Source organism: Equus caballus, chromosome 5 (genome assembly GCF_041296265.1).
Source record: "Equus caballus isolate H_3958 breed thoroughbred chromosome 5, TB-T2T, whole genome shotgun sequence".
NCBI lineage: Eukaryota > Metazoa > Chordata > Mammalia > Perissodactyla > Equidae > Equus > Equus caballus.
In genome coordinates, this window is record NC_091688.1 from 5,261,650 (window position 1) to 5,289,158 (window position 27,509).

The window sequence follows — 27,509 nt, forward strand, 5'->3', positions numbered from 1 at the left end:
GGAATTTGTCTTTCTGGAGGTCTTTCATGTTCCTGGGGAACTCAGAGAACAAAGTTGTCTTATTACAGCTGGGAGATAGACGTAAGCAAGAGTCATAGAACCAGACGATCATGTATTTGGTAAAAGCGAGAGGGGCATAATCATTTAGGCTACATGCAGGCTAGAATGTATTCACAGGGACTAGTGAGTCAGTGACAATATTGTTTCTTTTCCCTAAGATGGCTTCCTTCATGTTAACTTAAGATCTGGCTCTTACAACAGGAAGAAAGAAGATGGAGAGAAACGGGGGAAGGTGAAGAAAGATTTCATGGACGTGGTTGATCAATCACTGTGACCTGGTTCCTGGAAAGACCCTAGGGAAAGTGAGATGGCAGATCTGCTAACACGTGGACGGTCACAGCTCTCTGCAATCACAGACCAGCTTTGCAAACCATTTCATGTAAATCAGTTTAATGTGCTTCTGTGTAGATCGATGGGGACTCTACAGATAAAATACGTAACAAGTACAGCCCATCTTATCAGCAGTAGGACACATGACTGCACCACAGCAAACAGGCTAACGAGCCGGGAAACCCAGTGCCCAGAGGCCATTTAACTGTGAGCTGTGTGCACCCCAGTTCGTGCTCAAAAAGTGGTCCCGGTCACCCAGCACACAGAGGGGACTGAAGTCACAGCTTGAGAGGTGTCACTGAGAGAGTGCTTCTCTCTTTAGTTAATCCTGAGTTCCAAGGAATGAGTAACACCTTTCAGAATCAGACAGAATTCTGAATAATCTTGACTAGTTGGAGACTTAGCTAGCAAGCAGTGAAGTCTCAGACACGTAGGGTCACAGTGGCTGATGGAGAGAGAAGACCTTCCCAAATACGTGCACGGGGACAGAAAGGCCTGAGGAAAAGTCACATGAAGAAAGGACAGTGTGCCCTTGTACAGGGAGCTAGAGAAGGAGCTTCCATTACAACTGTTTCCAAACCACAGGCTTGGGAATCAGACAGACGTGATCGAATCATGGACCTTCCATGTCCGAGATGTGCGTTCTTGGAAGGGTCCTCACCTCTGCCTCCCATGGGCTCCCCATCTGTGAAAAAGGAGACAGTAACTCCTGCTGTGCACCCTTGTTGTGAAGGATTCCTGCAGGAAATCCTATGCAGCAGACACAACATCCATTTCCTCCTTCCTACTTGTTAACAGAATCTTACATTTTTACAGGTGGCTGGTGACGCTATCCCAGCTCAGGGGAACATCTGATCAGCTCAGGCACACTATTTCTGGAACCTTCTCTCTGTAGACTTTTCAATATCTGAAATAACTGTTATTATGATTTAAATCAGGACTGATTTTGTATTTACTGCCAAAACTTCCTTATTGAAAGAGCTGTGCAAAGCCTGATGCAAACTGCTGATCAAAACAGAGCCAAAAAGGTTATTCATCAATTGTAATTGTTATTCACTTCTCTGTAGGGTTTATCCCTGTTGGTTACCTGCTTCCAATGCAAGTTTCAACTCTTTTGCTTTAGGTGCCACTACTTTCTTCTAGTTTTCTCTTCAAGTCTCAGGTTGCTGTTTCTCAGTCTTGGAGCACGGCTTCCCTCTCTCTGCCTACACTTGAAACATCATTCTCCCTCTGGAGCCCACCCTTAATTTCCTTCTTTGTTGATTTCATCCACTCCCTTGGCTCTTTGATCCATAAATAAGATCTCCAGCTCCCATCTCTCTTTTCAGCTCCTGACCATCATTCCAGTGGCCTGTTGGACATCTCCACCTCAATGGCCTGTCCCAGATGAACTCAGTTTCTAGCATTTCCCCCTCATTGTTGCCACTCCTCCTGCAATCCCTTTCTTGAGGAATCATACCACCGTCTCCCCCTTGTTGCAAGCTAGAAACTTCCAGTCTCCCATAGCTTATCCCTCCCCCTTACATCCCACATGCAATCAAGTTATTGCCTAAATGGCCCTAATCTCTTCTACTTTCTGCATCTTCACTGCTACCGTTTTGGTGCACCATTTCCAACTGTCGTCATTTCTAAGCTGGATTATTGTAATAGCCTCTGCACTTGATTCCTGCTTTCCAGTTTCTTCTCTTCTAGACTGGATAGGTAGAAGATTCCTAAAATAGAAATCTAATCAAGTCACTGCCCTACTTTAAATCTCCCCTGATGTTTTGAAAATAAAACGTAAACGTCTTAGCATAGTCAACAAGGTCCTTTCACGATAGAACCCAAGAGTGCTCACCCCGACAGCATCTTGGAGTCCCCTGGAGTGATTTAATAGATAGCAGTATGGATGGGTTGAGCAGATGTGTCCTAGGAATTCAGCCTCCTGGTGATTCAACTCCATGGCTAGGCCTCCGTGGACCCAGAGCCTGTGTTTTGTGGAATCCATGATAGGAGCCTTAGGTGAACTGTGTAATCCTAGTAAGGTCCCTCTTCAGAGATGAGAGGACAGGCTCAGAGAGAGTAAGCAACTTCCCCGAGACGATGCTTGATGAGCTCCGGTCTCTCTGATTATAAAGCAGGTACAATTTCTACTCTGGAAGTCTCTGTGAGAGTAAAATAAAGTTAATAGGTGTGGCCCATCTGTACTCCTTTTGTCTTAGGGTGGGTTCTTCAGGAAGCAGACGCTGGAGACGTGGAAGTCTGTGGGAACGAGTTTATGGGGAGAGCCCTTGAGAGGCAGACCTGTGGGAGAGTACAGGGAGCAGGCTGGGAAACGGGTGAAGGTGAGCGACGGTGTCATGTCAGCAAAGGCCTCCCCGGACCCCGCGGGAGCTCTGGGCTGACTCTGCCCTTCAGAGCCATCCTGACTGAGGACAGAGGGCCAGGCCCTTGCAGCCTTGCAGCACCCAGGCATCCCTGGTATCAGAGCCTTGTTCGTGGAGAAGCCTGTGGAACCAACCTGCTAAGTGTCGTGGCTTTATAGCAAGCCACGATGGCTTTCCGGAATGCGGCAGCTGCTTTAATAAACACCGTTTGCGTGGTGCTGTGATGGGTGCCTTGAGGCGACACAAGGGTATTTAAATCACATGTTTGATACCACATACTTACATTGAGAAGTAAAAGGAAGTATGCAAAAGTAAATCTTCTGTAAAGTGCAGATAACAATAGTGCCTGTCTCAAAGGGTGGATACGAGGATTAAAAAGGCTGCCACACAACAAATGTCAAAAAAAAAAAAACCCAAAAAAATCAATGCGCAGGCCCCACCCCCAGAGCTTCGATTTCATTAATTTCCTTAAGGTATAGGCCTTTTAAAAGCCCTCCAGGTGGTTCTAACAAATCGGGGTGAGAACCACTGCACAGGTTAACTCTCCAGCCCCAACATGAAGGGCTTGCTCTTCGCAGCTGCAGAGAAGAGTTTGCACTTGGTGGAATGGGCGAGTGTCTCTCAGATGTCCGCCTTTCACAGGTGCTGGGAACGCCTCTCTGTACGTCTCCTCCCCTCGTGCTGCCAGCCTGTGGGGTCCGTCCACACTTGTGTAGACGCCAGCTCCTCCTCCAGGGCCGGGCTGTGCGCCTCACTGCGCGTTCCCACCAGGCCGCATGCGTTCCTCTGGCACGGCCTTCGTCCCGGTGGACTGTGATTGTCCCGTCAGTCTTCACTCGGGTATCGCGAGTCTCCCCAGGTCACACATTCTGTTTTTGCGCCCTTTGTGTCAAGAATAGTCCCTGCAGTGGATACTTGCAGAATTAATGGATCCTGGCTGGAGCAACACGGTGTATCAGACAAAACACTGATCTAAACTGAGTCCTTTCCTCACCACTAACGAGCTGTGTGGGCAGCCTCTGAGACGATCCTAGTGACCCCGTCTCCTGCTTCACGTGCCCCTGTACCCCTTCCCACATCTAGTGACCCCCTCTAGTGAACAGAACGCGGCAGGGGGGACAGGTGTCACTTTCAAGAGTAGGTTGTAAACGACTATGTCTCTGCGTTGGGAGCTCTCCCTCCCTTTCTCGCTTGCTCACTCTGAGGGAAGCCAGCTGCCATGCTGGGAACTGTCCTGTGGAGGGGCCCACACGGCCAGGGACTGAGGGGGGCCTCTGGCCACAGCCCCTGAGGAACTGGGGTTCTTAGTCTAATAGCTGGCAGGGAGCTGGATTCGGCGGTAACCAGAGTGAGCTTGGAAGCCGGTCTCCCCCAGGTGAGCCTCCAGGAACAGCTTGACCCCAGCCTCGGAGAGACCTGAGACAGAGGTCCCCGCTCAGCTCTGCTGATCCTTGGCCTACAGAAACTGAGGGAACAAATGCTTGTTGCTTTAAGCTGCCAAGGTTTGGGGTAATTGGTTACACATCAGCAAACAGCAAATACACGGGTTGTACATCCTTAAGCAGTGATTTAGTTCCTTACACTCAGTTTCTTCACGTGTAAAAATGGGGACAACACCACCCACTCCAGAGCTGTTGTGAGAATCAAACGATATGATGCAAATGAAAGCTATTTGTACCGTCTACAGTGAGCCGCAAGTCAGACGCCCTCTCCAGACACATCCTAGTCCAGAGGGAGCCTTCTCAGCCTTCGTCGTTTAATATCAAGTATCCTGAGCTCCTAGAGTTAGTGAGCCAGAGGTATACGGCCAACGTCATGATATCTGCTGGGATGATCCCGTAGTGCCCAGCTGTGCATTTCATTAATTTAACATTAAATGCCTGTAAACAGTTCTCTTTTTTCATGTGTCAGCTGATAATTAACTCCTGTAGTAAAAATCACAGCATCCTCAATGGCTGTTTTGGTTCTCTACTTATGTTAAACCTAAGGGCTGCTTTTCTCAAAGGCATTCACAGAAAGAGAAAGGAGAATGCGTCCCCTACTCAAGGCCTTGGCACCGACCCTGCCTGGACCCCGGGCCATGGACTGGGTAGAACCATTGTGGTGGCAGCAGACGTTCAGTGGAGGCCTCTCCTTGCCCTGCCTTCCGCTAACTCCGGAGGGTTTGAAGAGCTGTAAATGTGGACTCAGTCCCCATGGAGCTCACCATCTAATGGGAGTGATGGAGCCTGGAAAGCTCCCTGTGCACCGGACCAGGAAGTGTTATATTCTCATTATGTATATATGTAGATAGCATATTCTACAGTCTTCAGAAGTGGAGAAATAACCGGGATGGACCCCAAGAATTGAGGCATGTTCACTTTCTCTATAACATGGAAAAAATTGTGATGCAGGATAGTTAGATAGACCTTTTAAAAATTTACAGTGGTTCCTATCTCTTTTATTATCTCATAGTATTTAAAAAAAATCAATCATTTCTTCAAAAATTATATTTTGGCACCTTTTACTGGCAAAACACTATGCTTAATGTTGTGGGACACGAAATTTGTGAGAAAAGACTCTGCTCCAAGAGAGAAAATAATAATAATACCACCACCACCACACAAGTTATTGAGTGCCAGGCATTGTATTAAGATCTTCGATACATCATCTCCTTTTATCATCACAAAAACTTTAGTAAGAAGATCAAATATTTCCATCAAAGATGAGCACTGAGGCTCAGGAAGGTGGAGCAATTTTTCCAGGGATGTACAAGTAAAGGTGTCACAGCCAGGACCTGAGTGGTCTGTGCGTCTCCAGCCCCTTCTTCTGCCCCTCACCTCCTCCCAGCCTGTCTTTACTTTGGTTGCTGGGAGCATCAAGTGCCACTTTATAAAGGATTTTATGGTTCTGCAAAAGCATCTTATTTACTTTCATGACAAACGCTGAAATCAGTGTTCTCCCCGTTTCTAGATGAGAAGATGAGGCTCAGGCAGTTGAGGTGACTTGTCCAGAGTCAGTGAGCAAGTGTGTGCAGACCTGAGGTTCAGCGTGAGGGACAGCGCACAAAAGCGTTACAAGGCAGGGCGGGATCCAGGCCAGGTCAGAGGCAGCCTGTCAGGCGCTGGTGGAGCCGGGAGAGGGATCCTGTGGGAGGAACTGAGGGGCCATCGGAGAAAATGTGTCCCTAAGGATGGAACAGCTGGCAGTGGGGTGCCCAGAGGCTGTTTCTGCGGACCAGGGTGAGGAGTCCAGGTTGAGGAAGGGGTGTTTTGCTGAGGCTCCAAAGACCCAGGTGCCAGCCCTGAGATGGAGGTGTCTCCGGGATGGAGGCCAGTTCCCTGTCCTCTCAGGGCCTGCTCCCTCCTGTGTGCCACGGGGTGACCGTGCTTACGTGGCCCCACAGCGTCGTAGTGAGAGCTGAAGAGATAATGCAGGAGTGGTGTCAAGTCAGAAAGCACTGTACAAATATCAAACCTTGTTATCCCGATTTAGACAAGACGAGCTTCAAGCTCATAGTCTTGAAGAACTCGCCAGGACCACACAGGAAGGCTGGCAAGACCCCGGGGTCGGTACCAAGCCCCTGAGTGACCAGCGGCCACTGCAGGCCCTGAGCCTCAGTTTGTGTTTGGAGAGGCGCCAAGGGCTGACTTTCTGTTGGTGGGATGTGCCGCTTTCTGGGACCATGAGGAACCGAGCTGAGCAAAGAGAGGACCCGCTCTGCACATCCACTGGTCTGAGCGAGGCAGAAGGAAGGGATTTCTCAGGCTGGGCTTAGGACCAGACCCTATGCTTGGAAAGGCCAGGCAGGTCACCCTCTCTGCACCCAGCTGCCACCTGTCAGAACAGTCCCCCTGATGCGTGGCTTCGGGCAGAGCGCTCAGACTTTTCTATGGTAAAGCCCATGGACTCTCCTCGATGTCTTCAAATACATAAAAGAAACTGAGCAGGCTTACCAAAGAGACTACTTACACTGAGATGCACTTCTCAAAATGTGAAAGTAATACATGTATGCTTCCTTATTAAAGGATTAGATTAAGCAGGAGGTCTAATAACTACCGTGATTTTCAAGTAGAGATAAGCACAAATGACATTTCAAGACATTCGTCACAGCTGTAAAATAATAATATAAAAATATGCAATTTCTATTGGTGAAAAGTTACAGATATTCCTACATGCTACCAATGTTGCCAACATTTATAGATGGCAAATTACATTTCAATTAGAGGTAGTGAAATAAAAATGTCACCTTTTCCTACCCAAATCTATGTACCTCCTCCCCTTCCCACCCCCAGATGCTATCCAGAAGCCTTTAGGACCAGGACTAAGAATTCCTGCTTTAGAGGAGATTAAAGAAGGCTTTTGAGTGGAAGACAGTAAGTTGTGAAGGAAATAACACTTATGATTGCACTAACGTTTATTTTTTCATTTATTAGTAATATATTTACCATGTTCAATTATACTTCACTGTAGATATTCATTATATTACTTAATTATTCTCACCATAAATATTAGTAAAATGAACGGCTGGACAATTACGAAGCAAATGTTTGCTTTTAAGTCTCAAATTTATCTCAAACACTTACCTTAATGGATTAACACTCTGTGCCTCAGTTTCCCCAGATCATGGATGATGAGGGTAACAGTAACAAAGAATACAATGTAAGCGTCAAGAATACGATGTTTGGAGTCTGAAATAAATTATTTCCAGCACCACCACACACCAGCTGGGTGGTCATGGGCAAATTACTTGACCTTTCTATTCCGTATTAAATACACGAAGTAGGAGTAATGATGTCAACTTTTGAGGGCTGTTGAGAGGATCAGATGAGATGATACATATACGTATGGAATTTGGTGCTTCATCTAGCATATTCCACGTGCTTAGTTAGTGGTTGCTGTTGCTGCAACTACAGTTATGACGAGCACTTATCACAGGGCATCGTGGCTACCCAGGGAAACGCCCGGGGAACGACGACCAGCTACAGGCTCCTTCTTAGCGAATCCTCAGGTAGACTTCCAGGTAAGGAGGTAGAATCAAAACCTGTGCCACACTTCGGGACCATCCATCTTAACTCAAAAATGGCACAGGGAACAGCCCTCGTGTGAATAGAGAGGGCTCACCTTTGGTGTGTTTGACAAAATAGATTGTCCGCCTTGGAGCGTCTCTTATCACCTGTTCAGAGGACCTTCGACTTTTTGTTGCGCCTTCTTCTAGGATCCAGGGTCTCTGGCGTCCAGCCTTCTCCCCCTGTCATTCCGCCGTGCAGCTCAGGCAAGACAGGAAGGGAAGGGATTGCACTGATGAGGCCTCCTCTGTGCGCTGGGCACTATTCTGCTCTTCTTAGGTGGTGAGTGCTCCCAATCTTGGCAGCTTTTTAAGTTTTCTGTGCTTCATTCTTTCAAGGTCCTGCTTTTTAGGCCATATCTCCCTAATTTGAACCAATCAATAATACTGAGGTTTTGAGGATGACTCAGCTTGCAATCTGCTGGATAAAATACATCTGTATCTTAACAAGCTTTAATATCAATACTGAGATGGTGTAAGGCTATACAGGTGGACCCATGTAGACCTGGGTCGCATCTTGGATTTGCTGTATCCTAGCTGTGTCACCTTGGGCAAGGTAGCGACCTCTCTGAAACCATTCTTTACTTGTAAACTAGGAACCACAATAGCTACTTACCGTTCTGTTAAAATTATGAAATAAGATTTTGTTTATAAAAAGCTTACAACACTATAGATGTTTAAAATGGTAATTTTTACCATTAATAAGAACAATGGGACTTTCAGTTTATTGGAGGACGTTTGATATGAGATTGGAAGGACGTTCAGATGCCTCTTGTCACCTTATGTGGGATCCTGTTTATTTGTTAACACCTGGTGTTTCTCCCACACTGAAAAGATAAACACACTTCAGTCCCTTCATGAACACAGAACTCACCAGGAAAATTTTACCAAACTAATCTTCATATGCAGTTGGAAATGGGGCAAGAACTAAAACACAAATATATACCTATCCTGGGTAATGTGTCCCCTTTTGCTCTGGAAGTCTTCCTAAACATCTGGGCATCCTGTAACAAGAACAAAAATCAAAGTAAGGCCAGCACATAGACTCGAAAATGACTGAGGGCTTCCAGCCTTTTTCCCTCTTCAACTCACAAAGGCTTGAAGACGCAGTCAGTGTAGCCTCTGGGTCCTCCTTAAAGTTTGGGGCTCTTCAGCTGTGGAATCCTAATTACTCTCCTGGATCCTCGCCCAGAGCAAAGCTCTGGTTTCGAATTCTCTGGACGGCAGCCATGGTAAGACATTTGCTACTGCCAGCGTGTAGAGGAGAAACATGGAAAATACTGCTCAGGGAAGAACATAATCGAGCGTCTCTAGGATACCTCAGCCAGGAGGCAGCTTTGTCACCAGCTTCTCAGGATGGAGAAACCATGCCCTCTGCTCCCCACTTGGCTAATCTTCACTAGTATTGCAGAATGGAAAAGAGCTTCCAGAGACTGAAGAACAATCTGGGAGAACCATAGTTCATGAATTTAAGAACAGTGTCTCAATCTGCATTTTCTATCCTGTGGGGCTCACGTGTTTCCACGTGCTTAGGAAAGTGTCTACTGGGATCCAAGCGTGCCATCTGTAACACTCAGTTCCATACTGTGGATGCCATTTTTTTTTTTTTAATTTTTGAATTTTAGGTGCAGAGCTTTGATTTAATCAAATACCTCTCTTGATTCATGGCACACTACTATGCTTGATCCCACAAGATCCCTTTCTTGTTTTATTTCAGTTTCCCCTTTATCCCCCATCTTCCATTACTATGCCTTACCATCAAGTAGGCACCTCCTCTAAGATGTTTAACATGTGTTCTTAATATCATGTGTGTATCTGTGAGAAATATTTAGTGGTATTTTGTGTATGTGTGTGCGTTTAGCTTACATAATAGTGTCTCATTAGATTTCTTTCTTACTCAATACTGTGTTTTAACGTATACTCACTAAATCATCACTTCTGACAGCTACGTGGTATTCCATCTGATAATGGACAGTTCTTTGCTGTTACAAATAATGCTGCTGTGTACATTATTCTATGTGGTGCCTTATGAGTCTCTGCAAGAATTTTTCAGGCATGTTCCCAGGAGAGAGACTGCTGTACTGTAGGGTCCTAAGAGCTGCCAGAATACCTTCCAGAACGACTGTCCCAGTTCCCACTCCCACCAGCTATGCATGTGGATTCCTGTTTTTCCCAACTTGTTGAAAACTTGGAGTCCTCTAATTCTTAAATTTTTGCCAATTGAGTATTAAGTGGCCTAATATTGTTTTAATTTTTATCTCTCTTACTACGGCTGAGGATGAGGATCTCTTTAACTTGAGTCATTCAGGTTTCCCCTCTTGTGTATCGCCTATTCATATCCTTTACTCACTTTCCTACTTTTTTCAATGATTAATAGGAATTCCTTTTATAATCTAAGTATTAATTCCATTGATTTTAAACTTTGCAACTTCTTTTGTTAGTATGGTACACATCTATTAATCCTGTCTATTGTGCCCATGTTGAATAAAAATCTTTAATGTTTATATAGTCAGATCCAACAGTTTTCTACCTTATAGTTTGTGCTTATAGAATTTTGTTTAAAAAAATCTTTTTCCACCCTAAGATCATATTTTCTCCCACTAGCTTTAAAGTTTCTCATTTTGGTCTTTAAGCCATCTGGAGTTCATTGTATATATGGCATGAAGTAGGAATGTTTTTCTTAATAAGTGAGCCAGCTTTCTTAGCAGCATCTATGAAATAATTTATGTATTCCCTGTCTCTGACATATGTCGTTTCCTTACACACATGCTCTGTTCCTGGGCGTTCTTATCTGTTCCATGTTTTGTTTGTCTGCTGTTGTGTTGGTGTATACTATTTTGTTTGCTCTTTGTGTGTGTATGTGTTTGCATGCACACAAAATTGAAAACTATTAGTTAAACCTAATTCTTCAATGTAGACTTTAGAATCAGTTTGTCAAGTTTCTCAAAAATTTCTGCTGGAGTTTATATTGGAATATATTGATATATAAATAAATTTAAGGGAGAACTGACAAATTTATAGTTTCAAATAATTCCATTCATTTATTCATTATTCATGTCTTCTTTTGTGTCTTTTAATAGAATTTAAAAGATTTATCCATAAAATTTTGTGTGTTCCTTGTTTTTTCGATTCCTAGAAACTTTAGCGATTCTTGACATTATGAATGGCATCTCACTTTCTATCACAGTTTCTTGTTGGTTATTGATAGCGTAAATTGAATTTGCATCTGGCAGCCTTGCTAAACTCTTATTAGCTTAGTGGTCTATTATGCTGTGGGATTTTCAATGTATATCTGACTCCTTTTATTAGATGGTACCCAGAAGTGAGATGCATGCCTACTCTTTACATTTTTCATCACTAAGTCTCCTTAAACCTTTGCCATGCTGGCTAACACCATAATGGAAATCCTGGCCATCATTTTTTCAGTATCTACCATGCCAGATACTACCCTAAGAACTTTACATGTTCTGTTTTACTTGATCCTCACAAACAACACTATTTTATTTTATTTATTTTTTCTGAGGAAGATTAGCCCTGAGCTAACGTCTGTGCCAATCTCCTTCCACTTCATATGTTGGATGCTGCCATAGTGTGGCTGACGAGTAGTGTAGGTCCATGCCCAGGATCCAAACCTGCGAACCATGGGCTGCCAAACTTAAACACTACGCCATGGGGCCAGCCCCCTATTTGATTTTACTTTTATCCATACTTTACAAATGAAGAAATGGGGCTAAGACAGCAAGTCGTCTCAGATCACACAGCCAGTAAGAGACTGAGACACGACCAGGTATCTTGACTCTAAAGCCCAAGCCGTCTACACTGGTGCTTCCCTAAGTTTACGCCTCAGACCTGTTTACAATGGCTAGGTAAAATCTAGACTACTTACCTATACACACATTTTCAATGAAAAATGTGTACTGTTTTACAATTTTACCTATGCTGTGTTTGTTCTGATTATATTTGACTCTAATTTAATATAATCTCTAATATAAATATGGTAAATATATTTATATTAATTCTAATAATAAAAAAATAAAAATTGTCTCCAATAGTAAATGCAAAATTGAGAGCTGGCATTTTGCATGTTTTTAATTTATTTTTATGATCATTATTTTTATTGTGTTTTATAAAAATATCAATTGATGGCATTTTGAAAATGAAAAACACTGGTTCTTTACCACTGATCGTTTGAGAAGCATTGATCTAGAGTACTTGTCCTTTATAAAGGTGTCTCTTGCTGACTTAAGTGCCTAAAGATGCAAATAGGTGGAACGAAAGTTACAAACCCGTCTATATTTGGGTGCCTAGTGGCCTCAGTTGTTTTAAGTAGGGGATTTGTATTTCTGAGATGCTCCGGTTGAATGAGAGCCATCCTGAGAAAGCCCTTTCCTACTAAGAATTCTTCTAATGTCCCCCCTCAGCCCTCTCTGCTATTTCAGACCTCAGTGTCCATTGAAACTAACAGTCAAGAATCTATGTCTGACTCTGGAAATACCAAGCAATATCTGAGCTCTGTGCTGGGGAAAAGATTTTTATTCTAATAGGAAACTACCAACCTTTAGAGTCAACTTTCCCCATTTTAGAAAAAGACAATATTGAGTTTGAGCATGACAGTATCTGGAGGTTAATTATGCAGTTGTTGACAATGTTAATGAAACTGTCTTATACAGAATACTAAAATACAGTATTTGAACATAGATTGAAGTATTTAAGCCATTGGCACATGTGAGCTTGTATAGTAATATTGAGATACGTCATCGAATCTGTGAAGGAATATATGCTATCTGTAGAGGAATACAGACCAAAAACAATTTAAGATCAAATCACATTTCTTAGAAAAAGTTGTGTAGGATAGTCTTCTGACATCATTCAATGTGATGGGCAATTAAACAAATTTATAATCTGGTTGCCTTTACAAAAAAATTACTATCTGGTTGTGTTTTTGAGTGTATAATGTCACCATAGTTGAGCTTAATAATTAGTAGAGCTAGCAGAAGTGATACGGCTTTTACATTTGGATTTTAACTTTGTTGTGTGTCACTTGCACAAAGATTTTCATAGCAGTCCTTTTAGCTAATGGGAAAAAGTCCAAATATTTAACAATAAGAGAATTTTTAGCAAGCTAGCTTTATAAGTATAATGAAATACTTATCACATAATCTTTAAAAATAAGTAAGTAAAATATATTAATATATAACAATGGCTCTACAAAAGGATATTGTGTAAATCATAAAATAAAAAATGAAATACATACACAAATTACAACTGCATAAAAATATGCTTATGTATTCAAAGAAAGAATTGGAATTTAGCCAGATGAAATTTATTGTTTTTTATCTTTAAGTTTATGATAAATAAATATTGAAAAGTACATTCTTATGTTGCAATTTTAAGAAAATCACACGAATGTACAGATAGTTTATGTCAATTTAGGAACTTTCATAACTCTCAGATAGTGGTAATAAAGAGTACATAAAAATGAAAGAAAGAGAGTGTTTTAAAGAACCATCTGGATCAGGGGTCAGCAAACCATGGCTCAGGACAAATCCAGCTGCTAACTGTTTATGTAAATAAGAGTTTGCTGGAACACAGCCACACCCATTTGTTTAAGCCCTGAGTGCTTTCCAGCTACAAAGGCAAAGTTGAGACCATTTGGCCTGAAATCCTAAAATATTTATTATGTGGCCCTCTTCAGAAAAAGTGCTGACTTTCCATATATGATAAACCCACAGCTAACTTCATACTCAATGGTGAAAAGCGGAAAGCTTTTCCTCTAAGATCATAAACAAGACAAGGATGCCTACTCTTGTCACTTTTATTCAACATAGTATTGGAAGTCCTAGCTGCAGCAATCAGATAGGAAAAAGGAATAAAAGCCATAAAATTGGAAAGGAAGAAGTAAAACTGTCACTATTTGCAGGTGACATGATACTATATATAGAAAACCCTAAAGCTCCACCAAAAAACTATTAGAACTAATAAATGAATTCAGTAAACTGAGGGATACAAAACTAATATACAGAAATTGGTTGCATTTCTGTACACTAATAATGAACTATCAGAAACAGAAATTAAGAAAATAATCTCGTTTATAATTACATCGAAAAGAATAAAATACCTAGGAATAAATTTAGCTAAGAAGGTGAAAGACCTGTATTCTGAAAACTATAAGATATAAGACAACAGAAATTGAAGACAACACGAATAAATGGAAAGATACACTGTGCTCATGGATTGGAAGAATCAGTATTGTTAAAAACTCCATACTACCCAAAGCAATCTACAGATTCAGTGCAAGCCCCATCAAATTAACAATAGGATTTTTCACAGAACCAGAACAAAGAATCCTAAAATTTGTATGAAACCACCAAAGATCCCAAACAGCCAAAGCAACCTTGAGAAAGAAGAAGAAACCTGGAGGTATCCCACTCCCTGAATTCAAACTATACTACAAAGCTATAATAATCAAAACAGTATGGGACTGACGCAAAAATAGACACATCAATCAATGGGATAGAATAGAGAGCCAAGAAATAAACCCACACATATTTAGTTGGTTAATTTATGAAAAAGGAGGCAAGAATATACAATTGGGACAAAACAGTCTCTTCAATAAATTACATTGGAAAAACTGGACAGCTACATGTAAAAGAATGAGGGGGCCGGCCCCGTGGCTGAGTGATTAAGTTTGCGCGCTCCGCTTCAGCAGCTCAGGGTTTCTCTGGTTTGGATCCTGGGTGCGGACATGGCATCGCTCATCAAGCCATGCTGAGGCGGTGTCCCATATGCCACAACTGGAAGGACCTACAACTAAAACATGCAACTATGTACTGGGGGGATTTGGGGAGAAAAAGCAAAAAGAAAAAAAAGAAGATTGGCAACCGTTGTTAGCTCAGGTGCCAATCTAGAAAAAAAAAAGAAAAAAGAATGGAACTGGACCACTTTCTTACATTGTATACAAAAATAAATTCAAAATGGCTTAAAGACTCGAATGTAAGACCTGAAACCATAAAGCTCCTAGAAGAAAACATAGGCAGTCAGCTCTTTGGCATTGGTCATAGCAATATTTTTTTGTCTCCTCAAGCAAGGGCAACAAAAACAAAAATAAATCAATGGGATTACATCAAACTAAGAAGCTTTTGCATAGTGAAGAAAACCACCAACAAAATGAAAAGGCAACTGAATGGGAGAAGATATTTGGAAACCATATATCCAATAAAGGATTAATATTGAAAATATATAAAGAACCTACACAACTTAATATCAAAAAAACAAACAACCCAATTAAAAAATGGGCAGAGGACTTGAATAGACATCTTTCCAAAGAAGACATACAGATGGCCAACAGGCACATGAAAAGATGCTCAGCATCACTAATCATCAGGGAAATACAAATCAAAACCACAATGAGATACCATCTCACAACCAACAGAATGGCTTTTATCAAAAAGACAACAAATCACAAGTGTTGGCAAGGATGTGGAAAAAAGGGAACCCTCCTACACTGTTGGTGGGATTGTAAATTGGTGTGGCCACTATGTATAGTGTTCTATATACTCTACAGAGTATAGAGGTTCCTCAAAAAATTAAGAGAACTAACATATGATGCAGCAATTCCATTTCAAGGTATTTATCTGAAGAAAACGAAAGAGATATATTTATCCCATGTTCATTGCAGCATTATTTACAGTAGCCAAGACTTGGAAACAACCTAGGTGTCCACTGATAGAGAAATGGATAAAGACGATGTTGTGTATATATATACACACACACACACAATGGAATATTACTTAGCCATAAAAAGAATGAAATCTTGCTATTTTTGACAACATGGATGGGCATAGAAAGTATTATGCTAAGTGAAATAAGTCAGAGAAAGACAAATGCCATCTCATTTCATTTATATGTGGAATCTAAAAAACAAAACAAATGAACAAACAAAACAGAAACAGATGCATAGATGCAGGAAACAAACTGCTATTTAACAGACGGCAGAGAGGTTGGGAGGCAGATGAAATGGGTGAAGAGGATCAAGAGGTACAAACTCCTAGTTATAAAAAATAAATGTCATGGGGATGTAATGTACAGCATGGAGAATATAGTCGATAATGTTGTAATAACTTTGTATGGTGACAGATGGTTACTAGACTTACTTTGGTGATCATTTCATAATGTGTATAAATATCAAATCACTATGATGTACACCTGAAACTAAGAGGCTAGAGTATGTCAATTATACTTCAGTAAAAAAAAAAAAAGAAAAGATGCTGATTCCTAATTTAGATTATTGCTTGAGGAGATATGAATTAGAATCTATTCTCATTCATGGGATTTCCATTTAAATAACAGATATGGAGGAAAGACCCAAAACTGCTTCAAATGATTTAGGTCTCAGTCTGTAAAGTGTGACTGATTGATTACAGGACCAAAAAGTCCTGGGAAACAACCACGATACTATTTTGAGTCTTGAAAAATTTTAGAGCACAGGCTTTTATGTCTAAGGAAAATGATCAACCATAAGTTGCCAGAGCTATAAGACCTGAGTGTAGAGTAAATGTGAATGAATAGAACCTAAGTGACAGCCTGGGTCAGCTGGACCTGTCAAGGATCCCATAGGAGCTTGTTTCTGCCTCCTCTTCAGGTCATACAGTGTTTTTATGGCAGCATGTTATTAAAAAAGAAAAACCTGGGGCCAGCCCAGTGGAGTAGTGGTTAAGTTCACGTGTTTCCCTTCAGTGGCCTGAGGTTTGCCAGTTGGGATCCCAGGCACAGACCTATGCACCATTCATCAAGCCATGCTATGTCAGGCTTCCCACATATAAGCTAGAGGAAGATGGGCACGGATGTCAGCTCAGGGCCAATCTTCCTCAGCAAAAAGAGGAGGACTGGCAGCAGATGTTTACTCAGGGCTAATCTTCCTCAAAAAAAAAAAAAAAGTCATGGCAAAAGGAAGAAACATAAATTGTAGAAATAAGTCCCGATGTATCTTTAAAATTACAATAAATGTGCACAGTTTAAAAAAAAGAAAAAGAAAGAAAAAGTTGGTCTACAAGTTTCCTGAAGGTGTCAGAGTAAGAATGAGTCTCAAGCGAAACGAACACGCAGAAGCAGGGGGAGCTGCAAATGCCACTTCTAGAGAGGACTGCCTGTGCTCGCAGGCATTCTGTTTCCTCTGCTGCATCATCTGCGTCCCCCTCCCTCCCTTTCCTCACCTGAGAAGATGGTTTTCTGTCTTGGACTGCAGGTAAATGGCTTGTTCCAAAGTGGATTTATATTTTATATCCTGGAATAGGTCATTCAGAAACTTTATAGCTGATTGTCCCTTTGTCCTAGAATCCTAGAAAATGTGTCAGCCTGCTTCCAGAACAACAACTAACTCTGCTTTGAGGTTGCCTCTGTGGATACAATTTTAATCTTTTGCGGAAAAAAATAGGTTTATCAGTTTAGTAGCTGGAGAAGGAAATTCATGGTTTTAGTAGTTTCTGCAGTGAGATGAAAGACACTTTGTGAGCTCTTCTTTTTTGCTGATCACCTCTCCAAGTGACCACAGTAAACCTGTATTCATAACAAGACAGAATTCCAGAATACTTCCTATGTACTATGTATGTACTATATACTAGAATGCTAGACTGCAGGACACTTACTGGGCAGGTACACACACGTGTGAGCACGCACTGCAGTTGAGAACAGCCCCAGAAAACGTGGCACTGAGGACAAGAGAGGAAGAAATCTGAGGAGTGTGGCCAGCAGTGGGGCTAGAGATCCTGTTACATCAGAGAGGATGTTTTGATGTCCCTTTCTCCTCTTCTGTGCCTGTCCTCTTCTTTTTATCCTCCTTTGTCAATCTCTTCCCCAAAGCATCCCCAGCCAGCAGCTGGAATGCTCATATCAATTCTCCTGTGACTGAAGAAAGCTTTCTGATTATTTTACACTAAAGTGTCAGTGACTCAGGTACAATCCCTCTCAAGGATATTTACATTACAAAGAAAATAAAAAGAACCAAGAGAAGAGGTTCTTTGACCCATCACTGAGCAGACAAAGCTCAGGAGAGAAGCTAGGGGAAAGCGAGAGCGGGCTGGAGGGCGAAGGTGATGAGTGTTGAAGCTAGTTTGGGGCCAAACCCTAAAGTGAAGTTCATTTGGCGCCCTCGCCTTTCTTAACCTTTACTGTGCCCTCGAGCTGGCAGTTCCTTCTCAGTGTTACCACTTGCCTGCTGGCCTTGGTCTAGAGCTTTCTTATCCTCTGCCTTCAAAAGATACCAGCACTGACATAACCTTCACCTACGCTTTTTTTTTTTTCTTTCTTCTTTTCAGGTCCTGCCTCTCTCTTTCTCTGAGAAAAGAATCTGTGCCGAAGCTTTAGTGAGTAATAAATTTCTCAGTGGAGTTTCTCAAACAGGGCATTTGAATCTTAAAAGGAGCCAAAGAAATGGTAGAATTTCAAAGAAAACTTTAAAACTGCACTCCCCACCAAATGTGTACCTGAAGTCAGTCCTGGCCCTAAGCCCACCTTGCTCCTAAGTATCCTTGTGTCCTCCTCTCGGGATCTTTTTAGGAACCACAATAGTTTAGAGCTACAGAACCTATAAATTGTCTTTGTGTATGTTTATATGATATTTGCTAAAGCCTACAGAAGCTGAACTTTAAATTTATAAATAACATTAAAGTTATCTTTCTAGTAGCTTTAAGCTGATATTTTGTGTTTTTGTCTTTTGGTCTGGATTCCTGGTCCAGATTCTCTGACATATAGAGTTATATGAGATAGTTGGGAGCAGGAGTGGGGAAATACACAAAGGGAAAGAATCAGCGGATGGTTGAGTTTTACTAAAAAAGTCTCCTGGACACGAGATTGAAGGATTTCGTTGTGTTACTTAGTACAGATGGATTGCTAGACAGAGCCCATGCAGCCTGTTTCTTTTCTCCTAGTTACCATTATTCTCTTGATGGCAACTACCATAATTGCAGGGCTTTTTTCCCATGAAGAAAGAGAATCCAGTAACTGAGAACACATTGGGTGAAAACTTCTTTTTCTCTTGCAACAGTGGGAAGAGCTTTTGTACGGGCTAAAGTTAACTGTGAATCTCGTTTCTGTACCAAATCTCCTCGCTGGTGTCCGTGGAGGGAGATGCCATAAGCTCTTTTTAGATTTGTTTGGAGGTTAGGAGTGGACCAGACAGTTACTTCAAGTGGTAGAAAAAGTTAGTCAGAGAATAATTTATGGTGTTTGCTTTATCATAATTGTCATAACAGTTATCTAAATATGTATAATATGAACATACAAAACCAAAAAGAAGTCATAGATCCAGTAGGTGGCCAAGAAGAGCCTTACATCTGTGCTTCTGACTCTTCTGGGCCCCATTGTCAGGAATGTCTTAATGGGCTACTGTTACTCATGGGCCTCTACACGGGACCACACCAGGCCCTTCTGGTTGACAGACAGCACAGTCAGATAACCAGTTCCTCTTAGTACAGAGTGAAGCAGGGAGACCCAGCAAACTAGACAGTATGCTCAACATATTTGGAAAATTTTCACTAGAAGAAAACAATGCTTGTTGATTTTTCTTTATGACCTAAGATTTCTGATTGTTATTCTGCCCCTCTTTCCTGTCTCAACCTGTAGACAGACCTGCGCCATCACCATGAAATCAAGTCACTCTTTACCTTCCTTCTTTGCCTGGTGCTCTGAAACTCACACAATGATAAAGCACAGAGAAGAGTTATTATTGTCAATCTATTTTTTTCAGATCTAAACATGGTAATAGGACCAGCAAGTCCTCCTCCTAGGGGACCTTGTCAAACTCTTGAGTACTCCTAAACAGCGTCAGGAGTCAAACCACCGGCGAAAGGCCATCAGGCCCGGCTTCTTTGAAAGTTGTCTCTTGGCAAGGGAATTTGTCACCTGCTTGTGGAGGTCATTGAGTTCCTTCATGTAACTTCTTCTTCAAAAGCATGCCATGATTCTTCTAGCACAAGTTCTCTTTCTAAAGATATTTCCTCTGATGTAGCCACTTCTACTAACTATCTACAACTTGCTTAAATTTTACAACCTCTATTCTCTGTCATTTTTTGCATAGCAGCAATGGGAATGTTAATTACCGTGTATTTATAGTCAATCTCTTGACTGTTATACTAATTCATGCATCCATTCAACAATTCATTCAATAAATATTGATAAAATCACACTTGTGCTCTGCACTGTGATAAAGATACTAAAATTGAATTAGACTAAAATTGTGTTGAATTGAATTTTGGAAATAGATACTGGTGATGGTTGCAGAACATTGTGAATGTAACTAATGCCACTGAATTGTATATTTAAAAATGGTTAGAACGGAAAAGTTTCCTACATATTTTTTTTGCCATAATAAAAAATGCTTTTTCAAAATAAAAAAACTCAATAGGATACTTTTTAGTAAGAAAGACCGACATACAATAAAGTGTTATTGGTGAGAAGACAGAAGGATGTAAAAGGCACACTGGCTGCAAAGGCGGAAGCTCTGACCTCCATCTAACTGGCTATTTGTTTCTGTTTGTTGTCTTTTTAGCCATGGTGCTGGTTAGGGAGGGCTGCTAGAGCTGAGGGTTCACAGATGAGCAGTTCTTCTCCAGGAGCCAGACGCTCAGGCTTCCCTCAAACCCTGGATTCCCTTATGAAGGCAATGACATTGAAGAGCAGTAGAAACCTTGAGTAGCTTAGTCCTAAAGGCAGCAGTTCTTTCTAATAGGATTCACTTGTCCTGCCCAGGGCCCAGACAAGAGAAGCATCCAGGGTACCAAGTTTAAGGAGGCTCAGGACAGGCAAGTGCTGACTCTGTGCTTGCATGACCCTGAAAAGGAGTGACCTCCTTAAATGTCCACACCGCATCATAGTACTTAGCATCCTGTTCTGCCCTTGCCTGCTTACTTGCCTGCCTCTCTTTATAGACCGTAAACTATGTCTTGTACATCTTTGGATCTCCTGGGGCTGGTTCAAAGTATGGCACATATCACTCAGTAAATGGTGGTATGCCTTAGTAAGCATTTTTAAAATAAATAAATGATGGCAGCAATCCACCGCATATCCTAGGGCCAAGCTCTTCAGCCTATGTCTTCTCCTTGACTCCAATCTCTGTCCTGTCCAGCTGAAGTTTATTCCAGGATCATATTCCCTGAAGACCTCCCAGTAGACACTTCCTCTGCGCCTCTGGAACCCTGCCCATCCTCATCTTTTTCCAGTTTTTTGTTGTTGTTGTTTTTTATTTTCCTCCTTGTGATTGATTTTGAACAGCTGCTCTGTCTTCAAGTCTGCTGAGTTTTCCCTAGGGTCTAATCCACTGTTAATGTCACTCAGCAAAATTTTTATTTCAGATATTGCATTTTTTATCTCTAGAAGTTCCATTTGGTTCTTTTTTATGTCTTCTATTTATCTCTTCACTATGTTTGGATTTTTTTTACATCCTTAAGCATATGGAACATATTTATCGAAGATGTTTCAAGGTCCTTGTTCGTTAGTTTCATCATCTCTGTCATTCCTGGATCTCCTTCTGCAAACTGATGTGTCTCCTGGGCGTGGGTCACATTTTCGTGCTTCTGATGGCTGGAAGTGGAAGACAGTCCTATTTCCTTTCTACGCTTTCTTCAATCTGTTCTTTCAAGCACATCTGAATATCTCTTGATGACAGAACTTCCCGCTCGCCTCCCTCAAGTCCACCCTTCTCTTAATCCCTTCCTCTCCCAGGACCAGGAGGAGGGATTAGAGCTGACTTTGCCACACTGTTCTTTCTTGGTCATGGTTCACGGTGTGACCCACAGACTTTAAATTCTGTGCTCAAAAACTGAATTAATATAATAATAATAATCATCTTACCCTTGAAATTTATCTTCAAATATCCTTAGTTACTCAAAATTGGGATTCGTTCTAGCGCTTGCTGTGATGTGCCACTCTCCTTGCTGACTGAAATATGTATTTCCCCAGCTGCTGAGAATGTTGATGGCAAACAGCCTTGAGCTATCAGACCACCTCAGAATTGCCTGGGCTGAAGAGAGTTGCCTTGCCGAAGGTTATGCCACTTTCTTGGGCTAGTCTTGGTTCTATGAACGACTAACTCAGAAGTATAAAATTCCAGCCTCTCCCCAAATTCGGGCCTCCTCTGAAGGGCCATCTCAGTTTCAGAGCTCTCTGTAGGATTGGCTGCGGCCTTCATGGAGACTGCAACAGAACCCAACTTCTTTCTCTGGCAAACCCTGCTCCCTCCCTTTCCCTTTGCTTCCTTTCCCTTCCCTTCCCTTCCCCAAGTGTTAATGCCAAGCGCTCCCTCCTAAACCTCCTGCACACAATCTGTGCCTTGGAGTCTGTTTCCTGGGAAACCCAACCTGCAACAGTCATGCTAGGCATCTCAATGTCATTTGTGTCCTCATCCAATTCAATATAAAGCTATATAGATTCCAAGCTTTATAGTACCTATAAATATGTCTTTTTCTCAATAAATCGGTTTTCTGCTCTTAAATCTGTTCTCTCAAGCCACTCCCTCCCACACTGCTTTTCTTCAGACTCTCACGTAACTCTCAACAGTGCTACTCCTGTACCTATTCTTCTCTCCTCTGGTCTGACCCTCTTCCAACTCATCATTCAAGACTGCTCCCAGATGGATCTTTCCAGAATGTAAACATAATCTAGCAAATCATTCATTTCCTAAGGACTTTCAATGACTCCCCATGGCTGACATTCGTTCATTCATTCAGTCAGTCAGCCAGCATTTGTTGAATGTCCACCATGTGCCAGGGACTGTAATAAGCTCTGGGGATACAAAGTTGAACAAAATGAACAGGGTCCCTGCCCTCATGGAGCTTACAGTAAAGGAAACATAGAAACGGCACATGAGGTAAATGGGCAGAAGCACAGAGGGCTTACAATCTGGTAAAGGGGAAAGACACAGATCGAACAATCGATCATACCAGTCAAACCAAAATAACATCCGTGACAAACTCCACGTAAAAGATGTTTGTGGTGCTATAAGAATTTATAGGAGAAGTTTGACCTAATCAATCACAGACGCCAAGGAGAACTACCCGAAGAAGTGGCTTTTTGGGTAAAACTTAAGTTCTTTAGCTTGGAGCAGAAAACTCTTTATATTCTGACCTCAAGCTCCCATTATAGCTTCCTCTCCCGTCAGCTCATTGCAGCCCACCTCCCACATCCGTCTGCCCTTCACTCAAGCTTTTTGGAGATGTCTGCACTTCTGCTTGTTCACGCCACTTGCCTTTGTTTACAACATTCCTTTTGCTGTAATTTCCTCTCTCACCCTGCTCCACCACCTTCTTAATCAAGCTATCTCCTACTGATCGTTTAAAAATAAATACAGCCATTACTCTCTCTAGGAAACATTTCCCAATGCCTCGGAATGATTTTGATGTTTCTTAGTAATATTCTTTCTCCATATTCATATCTTTATCAAGTTTAACATGATGCTTAATGCTACATATTTAAGTTTCTTGGGAGACAGGGTCTTGTTTGAGTTTATATTCTCCATGCCTAATACGGTGTGTGGCACATAACGTAAAAATGTATGACTGAATAAAGAAAATAAATGAATGAATGAATTTGCATATGTATATGACCTCACATGTCCCTTTATAAACTTAATCTAAAATTTAGCACTAAATTAGTTAAACATCAAGTATGACAAATGAAAGCCTTTGAGTAAGGAGACTTCAGGCATCCTTTAAGCTTTAAACTGAGAGGTGATCATGTAGTATTAGATTTAAATTAGTCATTTAGATGGTCAGAAACAGATTAGCCATTCATTTTCCTGTCTGATTGTCTTGGTCACCTCATCTGATGCCTATTTGATGATCCTCTCCATTTCTTTGCAAAGCATCAGCCTGCAGTCCATCCTGGAACTTATTGCAGTGGAATCAAGGTTCAAGTACTGGACTCACGCTTCCATGTGCTACAGAGCACAGCTTAATGAGACCCCAGCTGCTACATGACATCCACCAAATGTTAATTTCAAGTGGAAAAAAATAATCTATATATCATTTAGTTCTTAGTTAGAAAAGGATTAGGAATAAACAGGATTTTCTAGATCAAATTGTCAAACTAAATGTAAATAAATCACTAAAACTAGATGGAATTCACCCAAGAACTTGAAGAAATTCAAGGGTTACATTGCGAAACTGTGGCCATTCTCCAAAAATCATTACCAACAGCTCCACAGCCAGAGATTGTCTCTCATCTATAAGACATTTTCCAACTAGGGACTGCAGAGTTGTGTCAGTTCCGTACTGAGGAAGGATATAGCATTTCTGGTAGAGGAGGAAGACTTTGGAGTCTTAAGCAAGCATAACCTCCTGAGAAAAAGGTAGCTGTCTTTTGCCAGGAAAAACCTTGGCTAACTGATTTACTTAAACTTTTTTTGGATGGTAAACTGAAACAGAGAAAAAGAGTAACCAAAAGGCAGTTTCTAATGAAATTTTCCACCAAAAGAGTATTTTAATAGTTCTAAATCCTAAAAATCAATAAAATCAGTAGGATTATTGGAGAAGCTTAGGGAAAGTGTCCAGAAACATAGACAGAAATCACCCCAAATCCTCATTTGATCCCCCATGAGAATTGTCTCACTGAAACATGAGTCTGATCATGCCTCGTCCCTGATTAAATCCTTTAGTAGTTTTTCATAGTTGACAGAAGAAAGGGTAAATATCTTAGCATGGCATGAAAGGATCTTCAACATTTGAGCTGTGTTTTCCAGCCACATCTCCTGCCACACTTCCAAAGCATTGAAATTGTTGTCTTTTGATAATTTTGCCATTTTCTTTCTTTCCTCCAAGATTTTACACATGTAGTTTCCTCTGCCCAGAATGTTCTCCTTCCCTTTTTCCTACTAACAAATTCCAGGTCATCTTTCAAAATCTGGTTCAGAAGTCAACTTTTTCATCAAGCCTTCACTACCTCGATTCCAGCTTCAGTGACCTTTAGCAAAATCTCCGTAGTCCAGCTGAACATATCTACTTAGAATTACAACATGAACGCTGGTCCAAAGAACCATCTAAAATTAAAATTCTAATAGGAGATTGTAAGAGAAAAGTGACAGAAGTGAGAGAGTCTTATGACCTTTGAAGAGGTCGTATTTTCCAACCGTTCGCATCCTGATTTATTAACCAACAGATAAACAGCTTTCCTACAACCCCAGTAAGTGACTTGGGAGACAGAGTAATGCATCAAATCCATGAGCTCTGGAGCCAGGCAGACCAGGGTTATAAAGACTGAAATATGGAGCAAATTTAATATGCTAACATTTATTTCATATAATAAATGCATCCCCAAATTTAAAAATAAATTAAAAATCAGCTACATGAAAATTTAATGCATTTTGTGCTGTGTAATCCTCTTTTTTCTAGGTCCATAGATGGTGGCTAGGGGGTGAGAGAAAGTAAAAAAGAATGGGAAAACAAGAAAGGAAGTAATATCTATGGAATACTAGCATATCTATGTGCCACTTCTTCCTATTTGTTTCATTTAATTTTCAAAAGCATATGGTGAGGATAGTCTTGTGATCCTATTCCCATTTTATAGAGAGAGAGACTGAGGCTCAGTGATGATAAGATATTTACTCTCATTCTCGTGGCCAGTAACAAGAAGAGGAACATGAATTCCAATCCAGGAGTGATTGCAGTACATATTTTTGGTATTGTCGTATACTGGTATCTCACAAAACCCCACTTCCGCCCAATAAGATGAGGGGAAGTCTGCTGCAGAGTGCGGGTGGGGCTTAAGAGAAATGTTTCATGTCATACATTCTTCCCTGGAGCTTTTTCTTCTGAAAATCCTATGTAGCAGACCCAGTTAGCTTCAGGTATCAGGAAATCAGAAAGTGAATCTGATTGGCAAGCCAACTAGGGTAATTCACCTTTCCAAGGATATATAAGAGTGGGCATGTGCCACTATTCTGACCAAAGAGACAGAGGGGAAGTCTGTTTGGAGGGAGGTAATGGTCCAGGGAAAGACTTTGTTTTGCTTTTTTAAAAGGAAGCATAAGGAAAAACTACTCTTTGCTATTTTTAGATTTGTTATCGGTATGTGATACTTACAGCTGTGGCACCCATCTTGAGACGAGGAGGTCAGTCACCCTAAGAAGATACACCAGCGTGCTGAGGAAGACATGGTAGAAACATAGAAGAATTTAGGTCCTCAGTGATATCGTTGAGCTGATGAATTCACCAACCTACAACTGTTCTAACCCTGGATTTCTTTTTATGTGAGATAATATATTTCCTTGTTTAAACCATTTGGATTTGGCCTTTTATTATCTCTGCCTGAAATGTTCTAACCAATAAACCTCTTTATTCTCATATTTGCTGATAGTGGTGTCTTTTCCTTAATGTAATACATGTGTGCATGTATGTGTTGAAAGGACAATGAAGGAAGGAGAAATGCGTCTCTATTCTTCAAGAATCAAGTTCCCTACAGGAATTCTTAGAAACTTAGTGGTTTCAGTGCAAATTTTAAAAGCATAGAGAAAACTTCAAATGAGTTTTGGGGACCAGAAGTTCAAAACAGAGAAAGGACAAGGACTATATAGTAGAATGGACATATTCTCATATGGAGTGTGTATGTGTATGTCTGTGTGTGCCCATGTGTGTGTGTTTTCTCCTTCTTTATATGTTTCATTTTCATTAACTGTCCAAAGACCAAAAGACCTTGAACCAAAAGGTTTTGGGGTAGTTTCCTGTCAGGGTTATGGTTAGGGCAAAATGCAAAGGCAGTAGGAACTTCCACGTGCAACTATCTTCAAATGATATCTCCTTTCATGCTCAAAGTCAACTTGCTTCTCCACTGGGGCAGAAAATGAAAATAGAATATGTCAGAACTGGAGAGACCCCAAAGTAGACATTTGTTGATTGTCTCCTCAGAATTCCCCACACCGCTTTCTCGGCTGTCTCTAATTTCCATTTAGAGATCTGTGTATTGCCAGGGACAATGAATCCTGGCTCTGTCCCTTTGGAGCATGTATGATCTACATTAAGTCAATAAGGACATTTTCTCCCCCAGGCCACTGTGATTGCTAACGGGGTGGATTTGCTAGCTAAGCTGGTTCAACCAGGGTAAATTTCAGATTGCCTGTTGGGAATCCAGTGCAAATGCATCCCTCTTTCCTGCCACGTGAGGTAACATGCGGGCCTGAGACTTCTGGCTGCCATCTTGGAACCAGTCTCAGGATGAACTGATATCAAAACTGGGTTCTTGGTGACGTTGCTGAGACATTACATTAAACCTTATCTGAAGCCAGCCCCACTTCTGGAATTTTCCACTTCATAATCCAATACATTTTCTTTATTTTTAAGCCAAGTTGAATTTTTTTTGTCATTTACAATATAAAAACTGCTAAGTGATGCAATCTGTTAGAATTATCCAGTGCTCTCTTCTCATTTCACAACGAGAAATGAGAGAATGAGGGCCCTAGAGGGGAACTGACTTACCCAAGCTCAAACAGGTACATAGTTGCCAATGTGATGCTAGGAGACAGACTTCCTATCTCTTGATCTGTTCTTTACTCATAAACTTCTTGGCCCACAAAACTATACATTGTTTGATGTTGTTTTCTAGCTAAAGTAGGATGCCAGGCAGACTTTCACTTATGAAACTAGCGAAAACAATCTATTCTTCTCTGGGGCTACCTGGACTCTTTGGATGTGTAGCATTAAGAATTTTTTGAGTCTGTGGCATGA

The 27,509-nt window shown here is 41.3% G+C and overlaps 2 long non-coding RNA genes across 2 annotated transcripts; one reads left to right on the top strand and one right to left on the bottom strand.

Annotated features, from left to right (window-relative positions):
- Nucleotides 1-5,366: 5,366 nt before the first annotated feature.
- LOC106783126 (uncharacterized) lies at nt 5,367-27,502 on the bottom strand. The gene is made up of 5 exons (XR_001380689.3): nt 27,261-27,502; nt 25,872-25,931; nt 8,750-8,807; nt 7,322-8,630; nt 5,367-6,848 (listed from the first exon to the last, which is right to left on the bottom strand). It is a non-coding gene; the product is annotated as an uncharacterized lncRNA (long non-coding RNA).
- Nucleotides 16,872-26,134, top strand: LOC111773440 (uncharacterized). The gene is made up of 3 exons (XR_002807827.2): nt 16,872-17,047; nt 18,117-18,164; nt 25,846-26,134. It is a non-coding gene; the product is annotated as an uncharacterized lncRNA (long non-coding RNA).
- Nucleotides 27,503-27,509: the final 7 nt, after the last annotated feature.